At 40.2% G+C, this 22,116-nt stretch overlaps 1 protein-coding gene across 5 annotated transcripts in view; it reads left to right on the forward strand.

The window, feature by feature from the left end:
- GTDC1 (glycosyltransferase like domain containing 1) overlaps positions 1–22,116 on the forward strand; it is a 199,273-nt gene that overhangs the window by 6,427 nt on the left and 170,730 nt on the right. For 3 of the 5 annotated variants that reach the window (XM_083411100.1, XM_083411096.1, XM_083411101.1), the window contains exon 2: positions 19,206–19,251. The exons of 1 other annotated variant lie outside the window; for it this stretch is intronic. The gene's annotated coding sequence lies outside the window, so the exon portion shown is untranslated. Of the gene's footprint in view, positions 1–8,691; positions 9,068–19,205; positions 19,252–22,116 lie in introns of those variants that run through there. One more of the 5 variants, XM_083411097.1, reaches the window with a different exon arrangement.

Here is a 22,116-nt window from a genome sequence, read left to right on the forward strand (position 1 = left end):
TTTAATCACACTTGTATGTTTACCAGTTTGGCATCCAGTCTGGACACCAATTGGTGTTGGTAAGGATTTTTGTGCAATTTTTTTTTTACAACCCCCCCCCCCCCCGAATTTTAAATACAAAACTTTTAATAACTTCTTGGGATTTAGAATAATGTACACACAGTGTTATAGACGTTGGCTAGAAGTCTTGTTTTAAAGTGCCTACTGAAAGTTTTATGTACTTCAGAAAAATTGCTGTTCAGTGCAACCTGAGAATGATTGGTATAAGCTTAATTTTTAAATAATTTTTTTGCAAAAAAACAAAACAAAAACCCTCTAATTTTAAGAAGTTGACTGTGGCCTGAGCTGGAAACTTGAATTGCAGTCCTAAACTGCTGCTGAATCAGTGCAATGTCGTATCTTATTCCTAGTAGGTATCCTGTGCTCTGCCCAGTTTGTTTTTAATTCTACTGTTTCATGTTTATGTTGTACATGGAAAGTGTCAGATCCCATGATGAGCATGGGAGTAGGCTTGGCACTGCTGTCACTGTTGCCACACATGTCATGTTCCCCCTTACTACTTGCATGTGACTTGCAGAAGACGTTTGTGCAACTTTTGTATAATTGTCCTCTTTCTCATTTGGTCTCTAGTGCCATCCTTGTACCTCATTCTGTCTATGTTTTGACTTGCAACATAGATCGGATCTAAAGCTTTAGGATCCTTTTTTGAATTTACATTCGTCGGTTTTCATAGCTGGACAAGCCACTGTAGAGTAGTGTGTTGGACTAGAACCTGGGAAACCAGGGTTCAAATTCCCCACTGAGCTATGAAGCTCACTGGGTGACCTCACTCACTCACTCTGCCTAATCTGCTTTATAGGATGGACTCTCCTTCACTGGAGGTTTTTAAGCAAAAGTTGGGTGCCCATTTGCCATGGATGTTTTAGTTGAGTTTCCTGCATTGCAGAAGGTTGGGCTAGATCAGGGGTCAGCAAACTTTTTCAGCAGGGGGCCGGTCCACTGTCCCTCCGACCTTGTGGGGGGCTGGACTATATTTTTTTATTTGGGGGGGGAGGACGAATTCCTATGCCCCACAAATAACCCAGAGATGCATTTTAAATAAAAGCACATATTCTACTCATGTAAAAACACGCTGTCTGCGGGCCGGATTTAGGAGGCAATTGGGCCGGATCCGGCCCCCGAGCCTTAGTTTGCCTACCCATGGGCTAGTTGGTTCCTGGGGTCTCTTCTAACGCTACAGTTCTACGATTCTGTGAAATATAGATAGGACGACACAAGCAGAAAGTAGGATCAGACAAGGTATACTGTCCAGGAAAGCCTATTGAACAAGAACAATGTGTTTCTAGGAAAACAAGAAAAGCGACGATGTTTTCACGTGTGGGGGGCCCTGTTATGAAATACAGTTCTTAGGGTGAAGTGTTGACTGCTCATACTTTGCACCAGCAGCACAATGTCAAGATACATTGTACGCTGCTTCTGAGCTGATGTCTCTCCAGAGGACGTTTTAGCCAGGCACTTTCCTGTGGTTTTCGTGCCTCAGTTCATGCCCAAGCATACAGTTCAAAAAGATTTTGTTGCGTTTATTTGTGCATCTGCTGCTGAGAAGGGAGTTCAAAATACCACTGAGTTCAGATCTTGGTAGCTTGCTGATAGAAAGTAAACAGACTTGCTTCTGTTTGGGCCTTGACAGATTTGAGACACAGAGCCCGTTCAACAACTAGGCCACCTACTCCCCACAAACAGAAGAGCTGCCCACCCATAAATGTTATGTGGCTGAACTTTCAAAATTGCTGAGCACTTGTTTACACACTGTTTCCAACCTCTTCTGGAAACCTGTCAGAGCCTGGCATGATAGAAATGACTGGATGTTTAGCTGCTTTGAAGAGTATTTATGATAATGATGGATTTATTTGCCTTGAAGTATAATTTGTAATAAATGGGACGCGGGTTGCGCTGTGGGTTAAACCACAGAGCCTAGGACTTGCTGATCGGAAGGTCGGCGGTTCGAATCCCCGCGACGGGGTGAGCTCCTGTTGCTCAGTCCCTGCTCCTGCCAACCTAGCAGTTCGAAAGCACGCCAGAGTGCAAGTAGATAAATAGGTACCGCTCTGGCGGGAAGGTAAACAGCGTTTCCGTGTGCTGCTCTGGTTCGCCAGAAGCGGCTTAGTCATGCTGGCCACATGACCTGGTAGCTGTACACCGGCTCCCTCGGCCAATAAAGCGAGATGAGCGCCGCAACCCCAGAGTCGGTCACGACTGAACTTAATGGTCAGGGGTCCCTTTACCTTTACCTCTAATTTGTAATAGACATACATAAATGAGACAGAAAGGAACTAGGAAATTTACCTTGGGTGAAGATTTCATTTAAAATGTGGTGAATTAAATGTTTTAATTTTGTGTTGCATCTTATCTAGTGAAATGTAATTCGTTTGCATATGCATGCAAAATCAAATACGACACATGTCCTAATGTCCTAATACTAGCAGCCTGATTTGAGATGTTTAATATGGACAAGATTGGTGTAAATAGATGCATAAGATTGGTTACGTGGTGGGTTACTACACCTAATATTAAAGTAGTTATTCAGAATGGGAGCGACAGAATTGAAGTTGCAAGGGAGGATTCATAGAATTGTAGAGTTGGAAGGGATCCCAAGGGTCATCTAGTCCAACCCCCTGCAATGCAGGAATCTTTTGCCTAATTTGAGACTTGAACCCACGACCCTGTGATTAAGAGGCTCATGCTCTGCCAGCTGATCAAGCTCATTTGTAAGCCCTTTTAGTACCCTTAGGTGCATGCCATCAGGGGTCTTGGAGATTTGAATTCCTTTAAAGTAGCTTGGTGTTCTCTTATCACTTCTTTCCCCACCTTGGGCTGTAGCTCCCTCCTTGCATCATTTATTGTGTTTTCACGAGGTTGGCCACTGCTTTCGTTTTGGATGAGGACAGAGACAAAGCAGATGCTGAGCAGTTCCACTTTCTCTCTGTCATCCAATAGCATTCCTCTGTCTTCTCCATGCAGAGGACCTACTACTTGCTTGTTCTTCCTTTTGCTTCAGACATAGCTGAAGAAACCTTTAAAAATTATTTTTAACCTCTCTTTCAAGCCTGAGTTCATTCTGAGCTTTGGGATGCTTGACCTTCTCCCTGCAACTGTTGGTTACTCTTGCAACCTTTTCCTTTGTGATTTCCACTTTCTTCCATATATATATATATATTTATACACGCCCTTCTTAATCTCAACTCATCTGTAAGCTCCACACCAGTTTGCTTAGATGCCTCCTACTTTTCTTTCTTGTTGGAATTTTCTGGTTTGGGGCCTTCAATATTTCACCTTTAAGAAACTCTTATCCATCTTGGACTCCCTTCTCTTCACATATTTCTGACCAATGGATCTCACCTAGTAGTTCCTTCAGCTTTTTGAAATCTGCCTTCTTAAAGTCCAGAGTGCATGTCTGACTACACTCTCCTTTCCCTTTCCTCTGTATCATGACATCCAAGAGGACATGATGATCACTTCGTCTCAAGGTTCCCAATATTTGTCCAGGAATGGGACATCTTGCTAATGCAGAGCTGTGGAGACATTTGCAGAGGACATTGGTTGTGTATTTCCCTAGTGGGCTCCACACCTGAATGTTAAGATACGTTGGAGGAAACCAGCTCAGAGGGGTATTTGCAAAGGAGAATTGATAGGTGTAGTTTAAGCCTCTCCTCCAATTTGCTCTAGGTTGAAACCACGTGTTTTCCAAGATAGCATATCTCATTTAAACCTGAGTTTAGGACTGCCAGGAACCTGTGGCATTGCCAGTGCAGTGCTTTCTGATACTTCAAATGAATTTCACATTGAGAAGTTGGTTCATACTTTGGTTTCTAGATTCTTAACATGGAGGCCTCCAGAAACCACAATAAGACTGTGAATGCATTTAGTACTGATTATAACGCAGCCTTACTGCAATAAGTACAGAACTTTTAGTGTTGCCTTGGTAGATATGTCTCAAAAGTAAATGTCTTAAATATACACCTTAACCATATTGCTGTGGATGAGATGTGAAAATAAAAATAAATGTGTGAATATCCAACAGACTGACACGGATTGCTTCACATTTTACAACATTGCATCTCCTGACTGCTAGTCTGAAAAAAAGAGATTATATATACATAATGTATATATAACTTTGTACAAAGTTGTAAGCTAGGAAAGGGAGATACAGATCTTTTAGTTCGGGATCCTCTGCTTTCTGAAGCTTTACATTAACACACTGATGTAATTTGGAGGCAATGAACTGCTTCCAGAGGGTGAAAACTTGTAGAACTCCACCTTTTGTCTTCTTCTAACAAATGCCATAAGGGAGATCATTGTTTTGTTTTGTTTTTCCTAGGGAAGCGGAGTTTTTGAGGCAGTGATTTGCTCAAGGCCACCCAGAAAGTGTCTGAACTTGGCCCATCAACACAGTTTTCCAGGTCAAAGTCCAGTACACTGTTTGGACCCCACCAAGGACTTTATCGGAAGATTTAAAGCAACCTTGCTTTGCTGTTTTGACCCAACAACATGTAAAAATCTCTAAATTAATATCCTTCAACACTCTCTGTGGCTTGCAGGGTTTGTTATATATGGTTTATATGCTGTGGAGTTGGGTGCCCCAAGGGGAAATCTTGGCCATATTTTGTGAATACAAAAGCTTGAGGTCTTTCTAATATAAACTTTCAGAAAATTTGCCTTTGACCTTGGTTGTCTACTGGACTGCAATTTAATACACAGTGACCTTCTCATTCCAACCTTGCGCATAGTTTAAGGTAAATCAGAGTTTTCCCAAATAAACAATTACATGATCTTTCAGCTTAACAAGAACAATTTCCTGTCTTGATCTTGCACTTAACCTCCCTCCTCCCCTTAAAGGAACAAAATGCTTCTGTTGTCATAAATTCCTTTTGTTTTTGGATATGATTTATAGTTGCAGGGTTACATGGCCCTGATCATTGTTGCTGGCAATGCTTTAAAAATTAGTCTCACTTCTGCATAAAACTATTAGCTTTCTTTTAAAATTTAATCTACAGGCGCCTTGTAAAACAGATGGCCGTGTTAGATGTTTAACTGCAAAAATTGCAAATTAGGAGACTATTTGAATGCTTGGTGTTCTCAGAACTGGACTGGACACATTTGTAATGGAGTTGTTTAGGATGGTTAAGAAATATAATCATTCACTCACTTTGAGATTGTGTGACCTTGGCAGCCAATTTACATGTGTCTGCCCTTGATTCCTTAATAGTTTGTGCTTAAAAATATCCTTAAAAAATGTTAAAACAATGCACAATATTTTAGGAGGTCACAGTAGTCTCCAGGGTACTACTACCAGGGATAGGACATGCCATCTTGTACAGTATTGCAAACGTTGATGCTTCTTTAGTGCAGCAGGCAGACAGGCAAGCACTGATGTTTTTAAGACTGGTATGTTTGTCAATCTTCATCACAGATTTATTGAACAAAGTGTTCAATGTTTCGGTGTATTTGAGGCTGTAAATCCCTTCTTCAGGGCAAACCTATTTGCCAAGTGTACCCAGAGTTGATGGTTGAGCTTTTCTATAAGCTGCCCTGAGAACATGGCTATCGGATGGCCTTATGAGTATTAAAAAACTAAAACCAAATGAATTGTCCCTTTTATTGGTTTAGATCAATATTCATATTTTGCAATCAGTATATGTCATAAAAACACATACTGATTTCTTGCTTTAATAATTAAAAACCTACCTGTTTGCAGCTAGATAGATTCTTTTATACTAGAAGGAAGCAGGATACGAAATATACCTTTTGCCCTACAAACGGAGATGCTGCCTTGGGCACCTTGTCTCAAGGCCATGTTGACCCCTGTATCCCTCTGATGCTAATTTATTGATGCAGTCTAGCAGTAAATTAGAGGAGTGGGTAAAAGGATGAACCAAGCTCTTTCCTTGCCTCTGCTCCTTCTCCATTTGGCTTTCCATCAGCATTAGCCTGCTTCTCCTTCTCTGTTCTGTTCCTGGTCTTCTCCTTCCCTTAATTTCAGCGGCCTGGAACCAGCCAATAGTAAAAGCATCTGGTTGTGGTTTTTTTTGGTTTTTTTGTATGGGGTGGTTGGGAATGAGCACAGCATTTGAACTTAATGTTTTATGTTGAGTTTCTTTCTTTGCTTCAGTGTTGTTTATGTGACCCTCTAAAATTGTTTTTTAGAGCTGTCATAAGGAAATAATATGAAGATTACAGAGATCTAGATACAACTTTTGACAGGCAGATTTGTCGCGATCCTGACTTTCTAGGCTTTAAGTGTTTACTAACAGGCAGGAATAAAATATAGTTGCTTTTTTAAAAAAATGGAGGATTGTAGGGTGGAAATTTCCTTGGGACCGGAATTTGCAAATTGACACTATTCTGGCTAGAACAGGACAGTTGGAAGTTAAGGTAGAACTGACATCACAGTGTTCTGAATGTGTGTTAATTCCACAGAGAAATCATATTGTGTTTTCCTTGGAACAAACAGTCCAAACTTCTATTGAAGGTTATGTTCATATGAAGTTTACTCCTTAGCAAGTGAACACAGGATTTCAGCCAAAGCCTCTTAATGTAACTTCATATGATGCTCCATTAAGAGGCTTTGGCTGAAATCCTGTGTGCACTTACTAAAGAGTAAATCCCATTGAATTTTGTGAGCCTTGCTTCCGAGTAAACAGGCGTAGGCTTTGGCTGTATGTCTGTGCATTTCTCTTTCTTTCTTTATGTTGTTAGAACTTTTAACTAGTTAAATGTTAAAATTGTATCCACTAAAACACGAAGTTCTGCTGCTTTTAGTAGCCAAAGTTGGTCAGTATTATTGTTATTGTAGCTTTTTCTTTGTTTGTTCGTATTAGCTACATTCCCAATGACTTTCATGCCATTTACGTCACTTTCCTGCTGATGATTTGCAGCAAGGGAGATGAAATGGGCAGCTGTTTTTATCAAAATCCAGTTATAATCCACGTTTGGAAAAAAGACAGAAAAGCAGGAATTTGCTTGTTTGTTTGTTTGGCCTGATTTTGAGTGTTTTTAGCTGCTAGGTTTGTTTTGAGTAAAAAATAAAAAAGGATTGCCTAATCGAAAATAAAACGGACTTTCTGCATTCCACTCTTATTTACTTATTTATTCTCACCACTTTTAGGCTATGTTGGCACAGTGTCCTGGCAGTGTCATCAAGAAAAAATGTCAAGGGGCATTGGTACTGTTGGGGATGCTTCACGTGAGGGCAGTGATCTGCTTGATTTACCAGTTGAAAATCTAGACTTTCTGTTAATGAAACCGGCAGTGATGGATTTTAAATCACAAAAAAAATTCCAAAGGGTGTTCCATTTCAAGTTTCCAAAGGCCACTTCCCATGTTATAGTTTAATGTTTCAGACTAATCTTCATGTAGAAAAGAAGAGAGTATATGCCATATTATATGACCCATGGCATGAATAGTTCTTTATGCCATGATTGATTTTTTTTAATGCCAAATTCTCTAGTCAGGCATGGAGCTGATACCATCGTTATTGTAATGTGTATATTACATTTACTGCTACGTATATTTTGGCGTTTTCTAGTAGTTAACCAAAATCCTCACAGTCCTTTGTGAATGCCAGCATCTTTTGTATTTTTAACAAAATGGTGGTTGAGTCGTCCCCCGTTCCCAGAAGAATGTTTATTCCTTAACTTGGCTATTTTTAAGCACTTGCATGGTGTTCATCTTTTCTTCCCTGTCTAAATGGTTTAATGAGGGATTATCTTTTGTATACTTGTTAAAATGAATAATCAGTAGGAGAAAACATTGCAGAAATAAACAAGAAATGGTTGGAGTTTGCTCTGTTTAACTGAGACAAGTTATTTCATCCATTTTCAGTGTTCCTTAGCAACGCAGAGTAGTCTTACCCAGGGCACTTTCACATCTTTCTTCAAATATAGCTTTGGTAATGTTTTATATGACCTGAAGTTCGTCCATCTGTCCTGAAGCTCCCAATGTTTTTCCATTGCTTTCAATGATCAAATGATCTTACATGCCTCCTTTCAGCTTAATAATGCACAAGTTGACGAGAGAATCATTTCACATGTCAGGTTTTTCAAGAGTTCTGGGAAATTACTTGCGGTTGTGTTTAGCAAAGCTAAAAGTTATTGAAAATGTGTTACAATTTCATAATGAAAGGAGTAAGAAAAATATTAGCTTGGAAACAAGCTAAATATTTTCTGATAGCCCTAGCCTCAAGGGGGATTCTAGGATCGCTTGTAATAAAGGGATAATTTTGATATCTTTTGGTCAATGGACTAGGACTCTGTTTAGATAATAATTTTTGAAAATGCAGGCTTTATGCAGATTGTTACATTATCAAATTCTTTGAGTGTCAACACTGAGTTTATTTACAGCTAGTGCTTTCATTGTTTCTTTGTAGATTTAGGAAACTTGTTCTCTTGAGTATTCCTTCTTAACAGATCAAAGGATATCTAAACACCCAATAATCCTGCTTTCCTCTTCTTGCTTTATATTTTGCTAATGTTCGTAAAACTGATTCTGCTACTTGCACTTGTGGATCTCTGATTTGACTATGGCTAATCTCTACTTATTTAACTGAATAATGAAGTTGTTGCTGGGGTGGGCATGATGTCACACAGATACTGCTTTACAGGGTTTTCCAAGGTGGCCGTATCAACATAGGGGCTACTACCAATCTTCAAAACTATCTTTAAGCTGACGAAAATAATATTTTCCAGTCTGTGTGGCACATAGTAATGCCAGCATGGACATAACTCCACCACAGGCATCAGTTTACAGTGTCCTCCACTTGGCAGCCATTTTGTATGCAGTAGTTCTTAATATCTCCCCCTGGTCTATATGTGAAGCAGAATGAGATGATGAAGGTCCAAGGTCATAGGCACCAGCTCCAGGGTGCCAAGGTTCTTCGGACCCCCTCAATCTTTTTTTTGAGGGAGCTGACCCCCGCATTGTTGAGGCCAAACGTAGAGCCGGGCGTGGAGCGACGTCAGGACATCGCATCACGCCCCCTCAGTATTATTTGATGGCGCCTCTGTCCAAGGTAGTAGTATGAATTGTACACAGAATCAGTTAATTGTTTTATTGCACCTTGTTTTGTGTACTTGCTATGAAAGAGCAATATACAAGTTCTAACATAAAAATTTCAGGCTGCGACCACACAGTTTCCCCCCCAGAAAGTGATCCTATTTGACTTTAAGGATAGCGTTATGATATGGAGTTTATATGGGGGAAAAACATGTCTGCATATTTATGTTCATGAGTTTCAAATTGAACTATAGTTTTCCTTTTTTTAAAAAAATTCCTGTATAGAACTACATGTTTAGCTTCCAGATTGATGCTGCCTTTGCTTTGCAATGTCTATGGGAACCATTCACACCTAACTGTTTGATCATGATGGCAGTCTGCTGGGTATATCCTGCAGGGAAGCTGTCCGCTTCCTCCTGCCCTGTTGCCCAGCTAGCATCAAATCTCCATATAAGCACTGCTTGCTTAGACGTAATATTTATTAGTTCGGAAAGATTGGCAAAGATGCCAAGAATCCTGCATCAAGCAAGGAAGGGATGCATATACTTCATGTCGTTTCCAGATGTTCTTGTTAAATTTTAACCAGCTGTCTTTACCTGATTACAAATACGTGATTAAGTGGTGAAAGCATAACCCATTTTAAGCACCAGAGTGAAACTCGACTTACTTAGGATTGGCTTGAGCATATGGTGGTACTACTAATTTTTCTTGGGGTTTCACTTTTGTCCACTTCTGCAATTCCTGAAACTTCTGTTGATTATTGAATCTCCTATAAGGACTGCTGCAATCTTAGCAGCTGTAGGAATAATGTGTTATGAGTGTGCCACTTCCTTCCTGATCTCAGGAGCTAAGCAGACTTAGGCCTGGTTGGTACTTGGATAGGAGACTGACTGGGAATATTGGGAGCTGTAGGTTTGGGTCGGCCCAGATAGCTCTAATGGTTAGAGGGTGATGCTGATAATGCCAAGGTTGCATGTTTGATCCCCGTATGGGGCAGCTGCATATTCCTGCATTGCAAGGGGGTTGACTAGATGATCCTCAGGGTACCTTCCAACGCTATAATTCTATGATTTTATGAAAGGATGTTTGTGGGTAGGAAGCCCTCACTTCCAGACAAGTTCAATAATTGCCATCTCAATTTCATGGCCTTAGAAACAAAGGGCTGATTCCTTCAAACTTTCCTATTAGAACCTTTCTCATCTTTACTGAGTTGTTTCTGTCAATCTTCACATAGCTGGATTAAAATGGGAAACCAGAGACCTCTGTTTAGAAGGGAGATATGGAAAGAGCTGTAGGAAAGAAAAGGTGTTATTTGGAATGGAACCATACAGAACATTTCATTCAGAAACTATTGCATTTCATGCACCAACTGATGTTAGACCTTGCAATTTTTTATTCTGCAATGGGCATTGCTTTGCCTTTCATATAAGTAAATCCTATATTTTATAATTACCATAAATTGTGTATCTTTTAAGGCCAGGGAGTCATATTGTCTTAGCTGTTTAAACTGAAGGTATTTTGATAATGCCTTTATAGCTGCTGTTTCCAAATGTGGGCTTGAAATGTTAGCAGTAACACTAGGTTTATTTCCTACCTCAAGAAATGAAGGAATTCTCTGGCTGCTCCATTGTTCAAGACTGCCCAATCTAATCAAATTGAGTTACTAACTGTTGGCTAACTGAATGATCCTAAACACATTTACGTAGAAGTAAGCCTTGTTGAGTTTATTTAGGAACACTGCCTGAATATGTCAAAGTTCCTCTTTGAAATTAGGTCCAAACGTTTTTAACGGAAACATGTAACTTATTACTTTCTGGCTTTTAAAGAATTCTGCATAATAAATTGGTGATCATACTGTGTATGCAGTTAACTCTGCTCTGATTGGGGGAGCGAGCTATATTTTTTTTAATACCTTTATTTATTGTGGGGTTTGTGTTACTGTGAATCTCTTTCTAACCCTCCTTGATTATTTAAAATAAGTAATTCATAACCTTTCAAAAAGTGATCCTATTTAATGTTTAAACGATGCCAGTTTCTTGTTTTTAGTAGGATCTATCGTGCGATCACAAAGTGAGGCATGTAGTGTAGGTTCCTTTTTGTTATCTCTTATTTGTTATTTCTTTGTTATTTATTAAGTGAATTTATTTATACACTGCCCTTCAAGGTTTCCATTCCTAGGATGGCTCGCATTAAAACAATAGGATAACAATTCAAAATGTAACAATAATAATTCACAACAAGTGCACAGGGGAGTCTTTGTGCCAGTGCATGGGATTCTGTTGGTGCCTTTGCACTCACTGAAGGGCTTTTGAGACAGTGGGTGCCTCTTGCTATAGGAAGAGAAAAGGAATTTGCTTTGCTGATTCACCTTTCCTCCTGTAGCTACCTAGTCCACGTTCTATCCTGTCTCCCAGCTCTCTAGAGCTGAGGTTTTTTGGGGGGAAGAAGGGAAATTGGCAAAAATTCCTTCCCTCCTTCCATTAGCAGAGGCACCCACTGGATCAAAAGCCCTCTCATGTGCATGAGAGCATCAGTCCATTTGCACCCAGCTGATCTATAAATATGGCTGATGATGGAGAGAATGGCCATCTGAGAGAAGAGTGGCTTGTACGGCAGGTCTATTCTATGTCAGAAATATTGCATCCTGATTTCAACGAAGTAGGCAGATGGAGAAGGAGAGACTTCCCAAGCTCCCTTGTTCCTTGTGGACAAAGCTATCCCTTTGTAGCTCCTCTCAAAACAACATTTTAAAAAAAGGAATAGGGAAAATGTAAACAGGAGACTTTTGGCTTACAGGCCAAGGCACACACACCACACACAGGCCTCTGAGGCCTGCTTCATGCTAAGCAAAGTAACAGATCTTTGTTGCTAAAGGGATTAGGGCTGCAGGATTTCTGAGGCACCATTGAGGCATTCAGCTGGCCTGAAGTTGGGGCTTTGTCAAGAGAGACCTCCATTATAGAACTGTTGCAATTTTAAAGAATTGGGCCGTGTGTCAACAGCAACAACAGAAGCAACTTTTGCTGCTCTGTAGCTCTGGTGGTCCCTCCAGAGAACTGGGCGTGACTTGCTGTGGGCCTGGGAGGGCAGAGTGCCGGCCAGACGCTGTGGGAATTTGGTCCTACACGCAAGTGGCCTTCTCTCCCTGCCTCGCTTGGACGCCGGTTGAAGACTGCAAGCCTGTTGCAGCTGCAGCTTGAAGCACCCTTGAGTTAAAATTTTTGAACTTTTGAACACACACACACATTTTTAGTTTTTCTCTGTTTTTGATCTTTAACATTAATTCGACTCCAGAGTCTGACTCCTGATCTTTTTTGGAATAATATATATGGTTTTTGATATAAATTTGACCCTATAAACAAGGCGGATCGTCATATTTGCTCAGCCAGTGCTTAATATTAAGAATCGCTGTATTGATTTGTTTGAGGTACAGTGGTACCTCAGGTTACATACGCTTCAGGTTACATACACTTCAGGTTACAGACTCCGCTAACCCAGAAATAGTGCTTCAGGTTAAGAACTTTGCTTCAGGATGAGAACAGAAATCATGCTCTGGCGGCACGGCAGCAGCGGGAGGCCCCATTAGCTAAAGTGGTGCTTCAGGTTAAGAACAGTTTCAGGTTAAGTACGGACCTCCAGAATGAATTAAGTACTTAACCTGAGGTACCATTGTATTGTGGAACTGCTATAGAGGGTCAAATTCCAATGTTGAAATGAGTTTTGCATTTTGAAAAACGTGTTAATAACTATTTTCAAGAGGCCTAAGTGTGGTGCTTGTTGTGGTATGTCAGCAGGGAGGAATCTGTGAGCCTCCAAATGTTGGACCACAACTTCCGTTATCTGTAGCACTGACTATGTTGGCTGAGACTGATGGAAATTGCCCCCAAAATATATGGGGACCACAGGTTCCCCACCATTGTGATATATGAAACAGGAAGTGGGCTAATTTGGTCACCTGTTAATGAATCAGAATCAAAACGCCTTGTTGAGCGACATATTCCAGGCTAAGCATCAAGCAACTTTTTTGTACATCACCCTGTCTGGTGGGCTTCAATCTTGGCCATAGAGATGTCTGTGCCATGTTGGGAACCCCAGCACTTTAGGAAGATTGATGCCCTAGGAAGTGAATGTCACTCCTCAGTTTCTATGGAGAAACTAAATGGCTGGGCTAGGGGATAATGCCATGGTTGGAGCTAACCTGTTTCTTCCTCTGCTGCTAAGAGAGGGAATGCCAGAATTGACTTTGATATGTATGGCCGTGATCAACAGGATTGTTCCTTGTAAGACCTGTATAGTACTTTGATGTTATTTCTGTGAAGGGAATAGGGGTCTTGTTTTCTTCTAGTGACCCACCCTGATGGATGTGTTTGGATAGGAACACATAGGATCTAGAGAGGGAAATTTTGAGTATTAATTTATTGTTAAATTTCTGTCCTGCCCTTCCTCCCCGAGGAGCCCAGGGTATATTGCCCTGCATTCGTTACTACTTTTTCTTAAGATTGTCACCCTAGAATTGCTGACAAGCAACCACCGCTGCGGTTCAACAGTGGATTACAATACATTCTAGCAGATTTTGCAAGAATGCCCTGGCAAAAAGAGTGATTTGCTTTTGCATGCTCAGTTACCATTTCTCCTTCTGGCTTTGAGGCAGATGCACATGTCCAGAACGGCACATATGTGAAAGCCACAGCCTTTTGCTGGCAATGTCAGTTTCTTGAACAATGCATAAGCTTCTGGGTTTCGGAAATGAAGCAAGAGACGTCAGTCGGCAATGGAGCTTAATAAATAAATATACAGGTCTGCTGTTTTTAATGATCAAAATATGATTTCCAGATTACTAATAACTATTGAATATTTTAATGGCCTAAATGCTATCTAGGAAATGTTATATTGCCAATTAGTAATGTTCAAGTACAGTGGTACCTCGGGTTACATACGCTTCAGGTTACAGACTCCGCTAACCCAGAAATAGTGCTTCAGGTTAAGAACTTTGCTTCAGGATGAAAACAGAAATCATGCTATGGCGGCATGGCAACAGTGGGAGGCCCCATTAGCTAAAGTGGTGCTTCAGGTTAAGAACAGTTTCAGGTTAAGTACGGACCTCCGGAACGAATTAAGTACTTAACCTGAGGTACCACTGTAATTGTTTCTTCTGGAACACACATGCATATGCTTCATACACTTTTCTTTCTCCCTAACACAAGTTGCATCCTCCCACCCCCAAATCTCCAAAGGATGATGTTCCAGACCTTCCCCAAATAAAACAAAAACAGTTTCAAAGTTAGGCACAAGAGAGCTGCCAGTGGACGATACTGCTAACATTTGTATGGTATTTCTCCTTGCAGTTCCCAGCAGTATTCTTATACCAAATTTTCAGCTACCTTTAAATTTTTGATTTTCAGAAGTAGTTTTGACTACGTATGGACACCTATGGAAGGCAGCATTTCTCAAGGAAAGCTTGATGATGATTTTAAAAAAACCCCAACTGCAGGTGTTGTCGTTTGTCCGAATGTTTGCCTTGCAGTAATCCAATTCAGTAAATACACCCAGCATGAAATTTAACTGTGTTTTAATGTTGTGCTTAAACAAAGTTATTGACACGATTATCCACCTCATTGGTGGATAATTCGTACACATAAAGTTTCATTCCTTGAACATGGCAGAAAGTGTTGGGAAAAATGGTGCCATTGGAGTAACATGGGAATTGATAGTGATTTGCATAAATAAATAAATAAATAAATAGAGAAATCTTATGCTAAAGATAATCCAGACTGTATATGAGAGGTCCACTTAGATGAACTTTGTCCATTTGGATATTTGCCTGGGCCCTTCAATCCTTGGTTTCCAGCAAAGGGAAAGCTTACCATTTTGTGGGACATTTGAGATGAGGTAGGGCAGGCATCCCCAACCTTCAGCCCTCCAGATGTTTTGGACTACAAGTCCCATAATCTCTGACCACTGGTCCTGTTAGCTAGGGATCATGGGAGTTGTAGGCCAAAACATCTGGAGGGCCGCAGGTTGGGGATGCCTGAGGTAGAGGAAATCACTTTTTGCATTTGTATCTATCTGCCTGCCTATCTATCTATAGCCTGCTCTGCTGTTTTTAATTTTGATTCTGTTCTGCTGATCTTAATTTGATTTTTGTCTGCTGTGTCAAGTTATTTTTATGACTGTTTTATTGTACTTGCGGGGTAAAAATAATACATTCTTGACAGTTCCTTTGTTAGCAGTTTGGGATGTTGTCGAAATGGAAGTGGACGGAAGTGTTCTTAAACACAACAATCAATCCTATTTAGGTTGGGGAGCAGGGGACTCCAAAAGCAACAAGCAACTCCCTCAGCCAACTAGCTACAACAAAAAGCCAAAGACTAAAATTAAACAAAAACTAAAACTGGGAAAGCATGGGTAATGCTGCACCCTTTATCTTTTCCTGTCAGTAGATAATAGTCCTTCCTTGGAGGTTCTTAAGCAGAGGTTGGATGGCCACCTGTCATGGATGCTTTAGTTTAGATACCTGCATTGCTGGGGGTTGGACTGGATGACCCTTGGGGTTCCTTCCAACTCTGCGATTCTACAATTCTAAAATGCATGGCAGCACCCAGCAGCTGTTAGCGAATATTCTAAATCGAATGTATTCAGATTATCTTTTGCATTTGTACAGAACTCAGAATGTTTTGAATATGCATTTTCTGTAGTTTCTATGCTGGTTACTGCCTGAGGCAGCTCACCTGCTGCTCAGGTTGATCTTGTTACAGCACTCTGGACTGAAGCAAAAGCCTGTGTGCGATTGTAGCTGAAAACGCTCCAAACCTGTCACTTAATCAGGTGCTGAAAACTTACGTGCTGATGTAGCCAGAGAAAGAAATGGAAGATATGGACGAAGAGTCCCAGTTTCTTGACCGTGAAATATGTAGTTAAATTATGAGCAACTTTTTTTTAAAGAGGTACAGTGCTCCTTTTTTATATAGATCAGAAGCCATGAATTTGGTAAGTCTGGCATTCCACCGTTCTGTGGTACAGCTTGCTGCTGCCTGACTTCAGTGCTTCCCCTTATGAATAAAATCTCATATCATCATGTCTATAACTGACCTTATTTATAAGGATGGTGTGCAGAGGAGTTGCTCTGAACGGATGCAGTGCGGCGGAACTGCTTATGTTAATCTAATGAACAGCATTTGTATGGGTGTGTTTCTGTCTAGCTGAATCCTGAAACAATCAATATACCTGAACTTAGTACGTATGTTTTAAACTTTATCCTAACTTTATTTTTATGAATGAAGCAGAGTGAAAAGTTCACACAACAGGGCTTTCTTCGTCCTCCCATCTTTCCATAGCCCCTGTACCTCTGAGAATCTGTTCCTGGGGTTGGAGGACATTTGGGTGTGATGTTAGACAGAGCGTGGGAGGGCTGCCAATAAAGGCACAAGTTGACACAATTTCCCCACTATTGTGAATGGAAGAACAACTTCCATGCTCTGGATTTAGGACTGATAAGTAAAAATCAAAATTTTATGTAGATCAGAGGCCATGAATTTGGTAAGCCTGGCATTCCACCGTTCTGTGGTACAGCTTGCTGCTGCCTGACTTCAGTGCTTCCCCTTATGAATAAAATCTCATATCAGGTTCTGTTCCTTGTAGATGAAATTTGTTAAGCATATCCTATCTCTTTGCTGTTAGCAAGGCAGTGAGCTGATGACGTATTAACTTAAAGATGAAAGCTAAATAGTTTGCTGCCCCCCTGCTCCATAGTTTACCCTACTTAAATAGTTCAAAATCTGTTGATTTAAAATCTTGTTCAAATGAGCTTTTTGGAAATTTGAAAATGCTGCCTTTGTGCAAGCAGAATCCAACACAATGCTTTAAAGTGTCTAAGGTAAGGAGTTTCTGAATCATCTTGAAACATGTGGTTGCAACTTCTACAAGTACTTTCAAGATTGAAACTAGAACACAGGTTAGTGTTTCCATTTTCGTACCTGCAGTTTGCATCATCTCTAGAAAGAAAGCATTTACAGTCCATTTGTAAGGCGTATATTGAAAGCACATGCCTCAAATGTCATACCACATGTCAGTTTAGTTGAGGTATAGGAGAATCTTGACTTAACTCCCCCCCCCACCTCTTAAGAGGTGCAACATTGGGTTTCCCCATTTCAAAGTAAAACAGCTGTATAGCACATGTGGGTGCTTTTCTCTAGATGTTTGGGTGGGAGGGTTCTTGACATTTTAAATTAGTATTTCATTTCAGCAGTGTCTGCAAGAAATTTATGTAAAAGTTAATAGAGCAGATGTGGGTCATCAAAAATCTATCTTTCTGAATAAAAATTCTGACTTGTTCTGAATAACCTTTCATCACTGAACAAATTTTGAATGTGTTAAATGAAAATGAAATGCTGTCAGTTTTACTGCTGTAACCGGGGGTTCCATTGACATACAGGAGTGCTATGCATGCTCTATGTTTTAAGTTGTCCAGTTCAGGGACATTAGCACTGTATTTATTTACTTCCAGTCTGCTCAATTATTACCATTTGTGCATCCATTTTTTATTTATTTTTTTGCACACATAGAGATGCCCCATTTAAGTAAACATCATGCAGGACCACACAGCGTTAGCAGGTGTGTGACAATATGAAATATTGAAAATTAACTCAGTGGTGTACAGCTGTCTAAAATTGACCTGATAGAGATATTGAGATAAAGAGAAAGTAATGGGTGGCATCCAATGTTCCCACTCCAAATGCCAGTTCCAGAAATTCCTTCAACAAACTCCATTGTGCTTTTACTTTTGTGAATCAAAGCTGATTGCAATTCGCACCTCGAGTCCTTTTCCTGACCTGTGGCTGAAGCTGCATTCCTGACAGCCCCTTAACATTGTAGAGCGGAAGTATTGGTTGGCACCCAATGTTATTACAGAGATAAGGCATACAGAAAGATCACCCCCCCCCCAATGATCTATTTCTTACATTTATATACAACTTTTTAGGTCAAGGTTCTACCCCCCCCCCCGGTATATCTTCACAACAAACCTCTGAGGGGAGGTTGGGTTGAGTGTGGTTGTCCCAAAATCACCCAGTGAGCTTCATGGTTGAGAGGGCATTTGAACCCTGGCCTCCCAGATTGTATTTATGACAGAGTTCAGAGAGAAAGGTCTTTTTTCTTCCTGCCATTATGTTTGAGGAATGTGATAAAAGGGAAGTGTGATGAATGCTAACGACAGATTAAAAATTAGCAAAACCTAGCAACAAATTATTTTTTTGTATATAAAAGTATTTTGTAACTATAAAGCAAGTGAATCGCTGTGTGTGTGTGTGTGTGTGAGAGAGAGAGAGAGAGAGAGAGAGAGAGAGAGAGACCGGGGCGCTGAATAATGTTATTTGGAAAGTGCTAGCGGGAAGGTAAACGGCGTTTCCGTGTGCGGCTCTGGCTCGCCAGAGCAGCGATGTCACGCTGGCCACGTGACCCGGAAGTGTCTTCGGACAGCGCTGGCCCTTGGCCTCTTTGAGTGAGATGGGCGCACAACCCTAGAGTCTGTCAAGACTGGCCTGTACGGGCAGGGGTACCTTTACCTTTAGCTCTTGCAACTTGTGTATATACCTTCCTTGATAAACTATTATTATTAAGCTTGAAGTTCTGACCAGCTTGTTCTTTGGTATTTAATACTAGCTGGTTTCCTTGTAAAAATCAAAACCCACAAATGCTTGATGAAGGGAGACTCACTGCTAGGATTCTAATAATACATTTTAAACAGGATTTTTAAAAGTCCTAGTTATAGACCAGCACAACTGATGTGGTTAGAATCCTGCACCTAGTTAAGTGTGTATAGGTTTCAATCTTCATTGAGCTTTCATCGAGGTTTCAAGTACATATAAATAAACTTGGGGTAGCAGCTGCTGTGTTGAATTTCTATAATACACTGTAGATAAAGTATGTCTTGTGGCATTTTGATAATTTTAGAATGGATTGCCATGATGAAACAGAGCACGTAAATATCAACAACTGTACGGTTCTAATCTTGTTGAGAAATGCTTGTTGCATCTCATGTAGACGTAACTGCAGTGGAAGTCTTAACATTTTGTGTAATTATTCGGCAATCAGTTTCTGTATGACTTTGTATTTCTATACTGTTAATGAAAAAAATGTTTCTGTAAATATTTTTACAGAACACTGGGTGCCAAAGAAAAACGTTTTCATAGAAGTCATCATAAAGTAAGTTGAATTTCTACTGTGGGATTGCATATTTATGTTTCTTGGTATAGTTCTTAACTGTGTTACAAAACTAAGTAAAGAACTAGTAACTTTTTTTCTTCATAATGAAGAAGAGCAATTTTCTGTCCTAGTCATAAAGTTTCAAAATGACAGACTGAGAGAATATGAAATTTACCTCTATCGTCAAAGATGACGAAAACCGAGAACTCGTCACGTAGAATAGTTTTACTATATTTACCTTTATAGATAGGAAAGATACACACTTCATTTATTTTCTCAGGTAGTGCACAGACCAGAGGCCACTTTGAACACAGGTGAAGCTGCTAGCATGTTTAAGGAGTTACTTACTGTACCTCTGCATATTGTCTGAACTACGTGTTTTATCCAACACTGCAGTACTGTTTGTGCAATAAGCACCTGTGTATGCAAAGGAATGTCCCATTCATCTTTTGTAGTCCCTTGTGTGTCCTCAAAATCTGCTCTGGAGAGTAGGGGGATGCCCCCCAGCAGATTTGGGGAGAGGGAGGAAGAGAGGAAAGAAAGGGAAGTCACAGAACACGAGTGGAAATCCGCTTGTGGCATTGGATATAACCCTGTGACCACTGCTAACAATCTGACTACGTAAACAACCTGTAGCTGCTTCTCTTGGACTTGTATGCGTTAGACAAAAGGTAGCATCTGTAATGTTTGTTTCAGTTAGGAACTGGGGAGAAACTCAATTCAGATCTCATTGGAAGCCAAATCTATCAAATTTGTCCTTCTGAAACAATGAGAACTAAAACACAACTCTCCATTGAAATTTGCAATCATTCAAATTTTGCTATGCAGTTTGTCAACCAAACACAGTTTACAAAAATGCATATAGTGTGTATAAAAATGAATGCATTAGTGAAAATAACACATAAACATGCATTATATTAGAGAAAGCTGCTTGCAAAAAGATGTACTTGTCAAACTGCATATAAAAATGTGTTAGGAAATATCCGCACTAAAATCCTGATGAATTTTCATGCATTCCCTCCACCCCCAAATTTTATTTGCAAATTGCTGAATGTAAGCTTAGGGAAAATGAGAAACTGAAAAAATTTGCAAATTTTATTTGCAAATTGCTGAATGTAAGCTTAGGGAAAATGAGAAACTGAAAAAAGCAAAACTGGCAGATCCTTCTGTCCTCCGTTTCAGTCTTGGTGCCGCTGGTGCAGTCATTTATATATTTAAAACACTTTTATGCTATACCAGTTGTTTCACAATACAAATATAACAGTAAAACAACACAGGGAGGGGATAATCCTTTCTTTGCACAGTCAAGGAGGCAAGGAAAGGGATGCACAAGGCTAGGATCTACTTCCAATATCAAAACACATATAGGACTGAAGGTGTTGCCTTATACCGGGTCACACTCTTTGAACCTGGGACCTTCTGCAGCTAAAGCATGGCCTCTGTGACCAGGTTATGGACTTTGAGTGTGGGAGAGTGACCAAGACCTGTAGTTTTTATATTACTTCAAACAGTGTTTTTCAGCACAGGAAAATCATCGCTTTTTCCCTTTTTGATTTGAGTAATACGTCAACAGGTAATGGGTAAATGTTGACGCACAAGTGTGGGAACTAGAGGTAGAACTTGAACTCATATCTTGTATACTGCTGTTAGTGGAACCATTTTCTTTATTTTTTGCTCTGCTAGTAGAATTAGTGTTTTCATATGCAATCACAGTAGTTTTGTACGTAGGCTTGCTTTATGGCATCATATTTGCTCTCTCCAGTACACAAGCACCATGTGTACAGTTTTAAAGTCCCCTGCACCTGGAAAGTAGGCTTTATAACTATGCGGAAAGTCCCCCCAGCCTTTAATCAGCAGTTTTCCATATCTAAATCTGAAATACAGAGGCTGAAATCATTAGTCATTCAGTGAAGAAATGAATAATAGAAACTGCAAGAATAATGTGGAAGAAGTTTCATCTAACTGAGAAAGTAGGTGATGCCCAAATTTGTGTTGCTTCGCTCTTTGTGAAGTAGCAGTTTCAATATCAGAATCAGGCCAGCCTTGCTGTGTCAAGATATAAGCTATGTGTACAAAACAAAAAAATGGAGTATTTGATACCAAACTCTGTAGATTGGAGTGCAATCCTGTGCATACCCACATACAACTAAGGCCCATTCAATACTTCAGGATGTCCAATACATATGCATAGGGTTGTGTAATAACTTTCAGCTCTTGTTTTAATTGAGATAAGCAATTGGATGTTAGATATCAAAGACCTGAACCCATTTGTGTATGTGTCTGTTCCTTTAAATTTGTGGAACTTGGATTCCTTTAATTGGCTCAAGGGATTTATACAGGGGGAAGGGCAAATAAAGAAAGTATAACTAGTATTCTGGTGACTGAGAGGTGGTGAGGCTTGACTTCTGAGAAACCAGGTCTGCCCCTCTCTTGTTCATCATTGGGGTGTCTTCACATCCAAACATCTTTCCGCTTGCAGCTGAAGTTACTCTTGTTTCCTAACTTCCTTTCACCCTCTCCGGGCCTTAATTAGTTGCACTTTTATTCATTCATTTAGAAAGGTGAAAAATTGCTGCTGTTAAGGTTTCTTCTGTGTCCTGTGAGTTAAGAGTTAAAATTTGAAAGAAAAAGGCTCATAAGATGTGCTTGTTAAGGGAATCAGTGCTTGGAATAAAATATGTCTTCCAGTATAATGGATAGTCAGATTATGAGAAGGCCACAGCAGGATATGGACAAAAAATAACCCTCCACTGCTTGTCACCTGCAACTGATACTCAGAGGAACCTGGAGCTTCTGTTTAGCTGATTTGCCTAATGCCTTTGGACAGACCCCCATCCCAACAACCATAACTAAGGAAAGGTGTTT

Source organism: Podarcis tiliguerta (genome assembly GCF_965153285.1).
Source record: "Podarcis tiliguerta genome assembly, chromosome: 1".
Taxonomy (NCBI): domain Eukaryota; kingdom Metazoa; phylum Chordata; class Lepidosauria; order Squamata; family Lacertidae; genus Podarcis; species Podarcis tiliguerta.